Raw genomic sequence first — 8,203 nt, 5'->3', positions numbered from 1 at the left:
TTTTTTCTTCTTCAAGAGAGTTATAATGGCACATAACAGCCATATATGTACTCTTTTTATTTGCATTTCCTACTGTTGGAGAAACCCAGAAACCCGGTAAATGATTAATGTCTTAAGAACCAGCTTTGTATTTAAAAGTCTTGTTCTTCAGTGTGAAACAGCTTTTACTGGTGACTGCACCGTTTTACTTGAATAAGGAACGCTGATACCTAAAACATTATAAGCAGGCATGTTGTGAAAATATAGACTTCAACCAAGAAAACACTGTGCCATTATAATTTATTGATGTATACATAAAAATAATACAAAAATAAGATGTGTAGGAAATAAATATTACATTTGCAATAAATAGAAATAACTTACAATATATATTATAATACAACTGAGGAATCCTCATAAGTGATGCAATCAAATCCTTTTCCTTTCCTTTGCACACTCCATGGTGTCATTCAGAAATGGTTGTAGTTCATATTTGGTGGTGGAGTTAAGGGTACAGTGCTGAAAAGAAATCATGACAATTTTAGTTTTAAGTGCACAAACATCAAGCTGAACACAGAACTAAAGTGATAGACAACATTTGACATTAAAGAGCATATTCATTGCCAGCACACAGTCATTATGAGCCATTTTAAGTTTCCAATAATAAGCATGTTCAAACACATTTAATTCCTCTTTACCTTTTCCTTGTTGTACGCCGCCAATGAACGTATGAGTTTCTCCATATTCGTACTGTCAAACGGAAGTGTGACATTCTTCAGAGCCTTCTCAGCCAAACAGAAGAACTCTGTCTGTGAAGAACAAAGGAACAATTAGTGTTAAACAAGCTGGACTGAATCTGTATAAAGAAACCAGCTAAACTTCTTCTTGAGGAGTTCACAAATTCCATGCAACATGTTTAAAATAAATCTATGTCAGGAGCATGTCATGTACAGTCATTTCAATAACTAGAAAAGGTTTCCAACATACCCCACGTCTGCCGAGGTCATCCGTTATCTTTGTAACCATTATTGGTTCATTATTTGGCTGCATAATTAGCTGCAATGACATAATAGGACACAAGTCAGTATATTATAAAACAAACAAACAAACAAACCACATGTTGCTTTGTAGTTTTCTTACCAGTTCTTTTAACAGATGTTCTGAATTGTAGTAGATCTGATTCAGCAGCCTATTATTCATATTTTGTGTAGTGTAGACCATCACAACCATCGCCATGAGTACGACACTCTGAATGTTCTTCATTTCTTTGAAAGAGATCGTGAGCCAGCACTGTCAGGTTGAGCAGAGAAAGTTGAATATCTCTCATACTCTCACTGTTGCTTCTTATATCTTGTCATCATGCTGACACTCTGACACTCTGAGTCCACAGTATACAGACACGTCAGAGGAGGAAAACACCAAATTAGGACCGTGGTTGATGTGTATCTGTTTTACTATCAAATGTTCCACTAGTTGCTTGGAGTTTTCTGACTATTAATAAGCAATTACCTGCTAATCTGTCATCAGCAAAGCTCTCACCAAGACTTGCAGGTCATCACCTTGAGTTAACATCCTATGAAGGTGGTCCTAATGTGTCAGGATAGAAAATGAACAAATACTATTATTTCAACTCAAACTTTTTCACCCCAGACATTCCAACTTGACCAACAGGTGCACTACGTATGGGAGAAATGTGTTATCTGTTAGGGGGGGGGGGGGGGGACGACATTGGGAACAGTCTTCCCTCCACAATAAGGGAATGTCCCACTTACTCTTCTTTCAACCCTTAATAGGGCACTCATTGAAATACTTGCAAATTCTAAATCCAATCCTAGAGAATATTGGAGGATATTACATACTGCCAGAATGTGTAAAAGAACATATGGACCAGGAGGAGGGGGGTCATATTTTGAGAAAAAGTTTACGAGATTAAAGTGGCAAATCTAGGAGAAAAAAATGTGCAAATTTATGAGATTTAAAGTGGTGAATCTGCAAGAAAAAAGTTGTTTTCCCCCCAATTTTTTCTCGTAAATATGCAACTTTTTTTTTGCAGATTTGCCACTTTACATCTCTTAAATCTGCTACTTTTTTCTTGTAGATTTGCCACTTTAATCTAGTAAATTTGCAACTTTTTTCTTGAAATATTAAGTTACCAAATACAGTTATTCGCCCGATAAAGGGTTAAAGGAAATCTAAAACAATGGCTCAAATCACATCAAAAGTGTGACCACTAACTGGTCTTGAGACGACTTGAACATTACTTTTTATTGCATAGTTATATCCTGTCTGGGTCTGGTATGTGTTGTGTTGTGTGTGTGTGTGTGTGTGTGTTGTGTCCTCTATTTGTATCTTACCTACGTACTTGCTGTCTTTTATATTTGTATTTATTTTTATTTTTTTAGGGACTACGGATGCAAACTAGCAGCTTTGCTATAATCCGGCATATTTACAAAGATGTTTTTCAATGTTCATTAATGTGCACTGTCCCTATCCAAAAATAAAGTATAAAAAAAAAAAAAAAGTTGAACTGATGAAATAAACGAAGACCTGGTTTCATTAAAGTGTGTGACAGTGAGGTACCAGGCAACCATTATCACTTACATTATTACAAATACCTTATTTTCCTTTTGTGTTATATTAAAATACACCACACATATTGTATGCCTAAGTCTAATGCACTAGTTTGATATTTTGTGGCAATAATTTGATTCATCTGATGGTCTGTAGTGGAGGCACACTGACTTTTATTTTGCATCATCATTTATGTAAAATGTTTACATCCACCAAAACCCTGGATATTTAATTTATTAAATTATTTTACCTGTTTATCTCACATTCTTGTTGCTCTTTCTCTGTATTTCATTATTATGTGTGAGATTAACCTAATTGTTTTTTTTTCTTCAAGAGAGTTATAATGGCACATAACAGCCATATATGTACTCTTTTTATTTGCATTTCCTACTGTTGGAGAAACCCAGAAACCCGGTAAATGATTAATGTCTTAAGAACCAGCTTTGTATTTAAAAGTCTTGTTCTTCAGTGTGAAACAGCTTTTACTGGTGACTGCACCGTTTTACTTGAATAAGGAACGCTGATACCTAAAACATTATAAGCAGGCATGCTGTGAAAATATAGACTTCAACCAAGAAAACACTGTGCCATTATAATTTATTGATGTATACATAAAAATAATACAAAAATAAGATGTGTAGGAAATAAATATTACATCTGCAATAAATAGAAATAACTTACAATATATATTATAATACAACTGAGGAATCCTCATAAGTGATGCAATCAAATCCTTTTCCTTTCCTTTGCACACCTCATGGTGTCATTCAGAAATGGTTGTAGTTCATATTTGGTGGTGGAGTTAAGGGTACAGTGCTGAAAAGAAATCATGACAATTTTAGTTTTAAGTGCACAAACATCAAGCTGAACAGAGAACTAAAGTGATAGACAACATTTGACATTAAAGAGCATATTCATTGCCAGCACAGAGTCATTATGAGCCATTTTAGGTTTCCAATAATAAGCATGTTCAAACACATTTAATTCCTCTTTACCTTTTTCTTGTTGTACGCCTTCAACGAACGTATGAGTATCGTCGTCATATTTTTACTGTAAAACTTAGGTTTGACCTTCTCCAGAGCCTTCTCAGCCAAACAGAAGAACTCTGTCTGTGAAGAACAAAGGAACAATTAGTGTTAAACAAGCTGGACTGAATCTGTATAAAGAAACCAGCTAAACTTCTTCTTGAGGAGTTCACAAATTCTATGCAACATGTTTAAAATAAATCTATGTCAGGAACATGTCGTGTACAGTCATTTCAATAACTAGAAAAGGTTTCCAACATACCCCACATCTGTCGAGGTCATCTGTTATCTTTGTAACCATTATTGTTTTATTCTTTGGCTGCAATGACATAATAGGACACAAGTCAGTATATTAGTATATATATATATATAAAACAAACAAACAAACAAACCACATGTTGCTTTGTAGTTTTCTTACCAGTTTGTTGTACAGTTCATTTGCATCGTCGTGGATCTGTTTCAGCTGCTCATTATTCATATTTTCTGTGTAGACCATCACAACCATCGCCATGAGTACGACACTCCGAATGTTCTTCATTTCTTTGAAAGAGATCGTGAGCCAGCACTGTCAGGTTGAGCAGAGAAAGTTGAATATCTCTCATACTCTCACTGTTGCTTCTTATATCTTGTCATCATGCTGACACTCTGACACTCTGAGACCACAGTATACAGACACGTCAGAGGAGGAAAACACCAAATTAGGACCGTGGTTGATGTGTATCTGTTTTACTATCAAATGTTCCACTAGTTGCTTGGAGTTTTCTGACTATTAATAAGCAATTACCTGCTAATCTGTCATCAGCAAAGCTCTCACCAAGACTTGCAGGTCATCACCTTGAGTTAACATCCTATGAAGGTGGTCCTAATGTGTCAGGATAGAAAATGAACAAATACTATTATTTCAACTCAAATGTTATTAAATGTGTTTTTATAAAGGCTGTGTCCACACAGCTGGATTTAACAGCGAGCTGTGAAACAAAGATGCTCACAGACCCTTTTGACGCCTGACATTTTGACTTGACCAACAAGTGGAACTGATGATCTGGTTTCATTAAAGTGTGTGTCAGTGAGGCACCAGGCAGCCATTATCACTTACATTATTATAAACGCCTTATCTTCCATATCATTTTTGCTATGACATCTCAAAATAATGAGTGATGAGTAGGCACATGGGAATTATTTTGAGTCAAGTGATTAGTGTCCCACACACAAAGAAGAGGAAAATGTGACAGATGGAAAAAAGATCCTATCAGCTTTAGTTTCTTTTTCACAATAGGACGATGAAATAGGACGAAATACAAACGATTAAGTTGTTTTCATTTAATTATAACAAAAAAAATATTACTTTACTCAAAATAATGTCATGAATAAAATAAAATAAATTGTAGTAAAATATTACTGATGATGGCTGCCAGCAATCATTTCTTTTCTTTTTTTAACTTCTTTTTATTTCCTTTTTTCCAGGTGCAGTCATACATTCACAAATTCAAAGAAACAACACAGGTGTACATGGGGTAGAGGTATTCCATGGAGTTTGGCATCCCAACAATATCCAGACAGAGTCCGTATTTGAAAGCGGGCAGTGGTGCTCATTAAGCGAGAAGATTAATATACAGTGTACAGACATTCATTATTCATATTTGAATGGCGAGGGAGGAAAAAATAAAATAGTTAAAGAATAATAAATAAATCAAACAAAAGCAAAATACACACATATAGAACACATCAAGCAGATCAAAAGTCATATCAGTTAATAAAATGTGAAATAATTGGGGACCATTTAGTCAGGAATACATCAGTTTTCAAGTGTAACCTTGCGGTTATATTTTCCATATAGTAAACATCCTTAACTTTCTCTCTCCATTGTGCTACTGTGGGGGGCTGCAGTCTCAGCCAGGAGATTGTAATCATCTTCTTAGCAATTAGAAGAAGGATTCTCAGCAATACCCTCTGATTATTGTTATCTAGATCTTCTGGCAATGTTCCTCCAGCAATCATTTCAATTACAGACCAGATGAATACTTAAGCAGTTGAGGACTTGTAACACATTTACTTAAATTTTCTGATAAAAACCTGCTATTAGACAATTGCCTAAACACATTAAGAATTACATCATTAAGGCTTTAACTCGTATTCATCTCCACATTTTACATCCACTGACAACCTTTGAAGTATAGCCCCATCTTCAGGTGATATTAGTAATTAATAAGCTTCACAATATTCTCACCAATGCAATTTATGTAAAGAATTATGGGAGACCATGGATGTTTGTAATGGCACCAATTTACCAAGAAGGGATATTCATGTGATACATGTCTTGTATGACCTTTTTGACCTTGCATGCGAAATTGTATATCTTTGTGAAAATATGCATGTTTTACAGCCAAAGCACACTAGTTATCAGATTTGAAATTCATTTTTAAGACCAAGTCTATATTTTACTGATACTTTTGAACTATTTTGTAATTATTGCTACAACCTTCCCCAGGTAGTGTTATAACTATAACCCAGTAAGGCAGATTGTAATAATGGAAATACTTGTATTTGACATCAATTAACACATTTTGTGATATAGTTGGAGATGTTGCTATTGGTAGTAGTTCCCAATGTTTTTATGCTTCTGAATTTATTTTCTAAGCAGTCCCAAAATATGATACATTTTACCTCCAAACTTCTCACATGGTTTTGATAAAATTACTGTTTGAGGTACAAAAAAGCCAATTAAACAATGTGAATTAGCAAGAATTAACAATTACATTTTTTTTTTAAATATTAACATATAAAAGCAAAGATTCAATACAAGTTGTACAGCAGAACTTCCCCACTTCCTTACCCCATTAATTATCTCATGCAACATGTTTAAAATAAATCTATGTCAGGAACATGTCATGTACAGTCATTTCAATAACTAGAAAAGGTTTCCAACATACCCCACATCTGCCGCGATCATCCATTATCTTTGTAACCATTATTCTTCTATTTTTTGGCTGCAATGACATAATAGGACACAAGTCAGTATATTATAAAACAAACAAACAAACAAACAAACCACATGTTGTTTTGTAGTTTTCTTACCAGTTCTTTGTACAGATTATTTGCATAGTCGTGGATCTGTTTCAGCAGCGTATTATTCATATTTTCTGTGTAGACCATCTTCTGAATTTATTTTCTAAGCAGTCCCAAAATATGATACATTTTACCTCCAAACTTCTCACATGGTTTTGATAAAATTACTGTTTGAGGTACAAAAAAGCCAATTAAACAATGTAAATTAGCAAGAATTAACAATTAAAAAATTGTTAAATATTAACATATAAAAGCAAAGATTCAATACAATTTGTACAGCAGAACTTTCCCACTTCCTTACCCCATTAATCATCTCATAACATGTCAACCACAATGCAGAAATACCTTAAATACCTTAACCTTAAAATTAATCTTAACAGGTAAATGACAACACGCAATAACATACGAATATACAAAAAGATTACAAGACAACATGATAAAGATGAATATATGAGTAATGGAATTGTATGTTTATTAAGATACATACAGTCATGGGGGAAAAATTAGACCACCCTTTTTCTTTAGTTTATTGTTCATTTTAATGATTGGTACAACTAAAGGTGCATTTGTTTGGACAAATATAATGATAATAACAAAAATAGCTCAATAGAGTTTAATTTAAGAGCTGATATCTAGCCATTTTCCATGGTTTTCTTGATTATGATTTTGGTTATTATCAAGAAACAAGGGTGGTCTAATAATTTTTTCCATGATTGTATAATAAATTTATATTTTCATAAGACTGAGATAAAAGATAGTAACTTTTATTGTTACACAAATTAAGGAAAATTAATTAGTGTCTAAGTTGTTATAAATCACTTAAAAACGGATGGAGAAGGGGTGAGATTTAATACATGTTTACTTCTTATCTTTTCAAACATGTAAACCGAGGTTGGCAATTACGCTTTATACTTTTCATTTTCTGTATTATAGCATTTTAGTAATATTAGCCTACCTGTGTGTGTGTGTGTGTGTGTGAGAGATGATTTCTCTTTTTTTATATGTTATAATAAATTTCCAAACAAACAATCAAGCAAAACATTACATGTCACTGTGCTATAAACAACCAAAAATGATGTTTCACTTCAGCATTTAGGTAACCAGTTACAACACAACAAAGTTTCATGTTTCAAAATGTGTCACCTGTTTGTAGGACATAACATCTTATATAACCTAAATGTTTCAAAATCCAAGCACTTGTGAAATTACACTCATATGAACACTATATATACAGATGCATCTCAACACATTAGAATTTAATGGAAAAGTCCATTTCCAGTATTTCAAGTCAAATTGCCCCGACCAAGTATTGAGTTCATATGGACCTACTTTTCAGAGGCCAACATTTCCAAATTAAACATACTATATATAGATATACATATATATTTTTTCGAGACACTGAATTTTAAGTATTCATTAAATGTAAGCCATAATCATTATAATTAGAAGAAATTGAATAAATTAAGAGATGAAATGTTTCATTCTGTGAGTAATGGCAATGTGTTATTTCCACTTTTTGAATTGAATTACTGACATAATAAACTTTTCTATGACATTCTAAT

The sequence above is a fragment of the Centropristis striata genome, chromosome 12, assembly GCF_030273125.1.
Source record: "Centropristis striata isolate RG_2023a ecotype Rhode Island chromosome 12, C.striata_1.0, whole genome shotgun sequence".
NCBI classification, from domain to species: domain Eukaryota; kingdom Metazoa; phylum Chordata; class Actinopteri; order Perciformes; family Serranidae; genus Centropristis; species Centropristis striata.
This window is presented reverse-complemented; position numbering follows the sequence as displayed.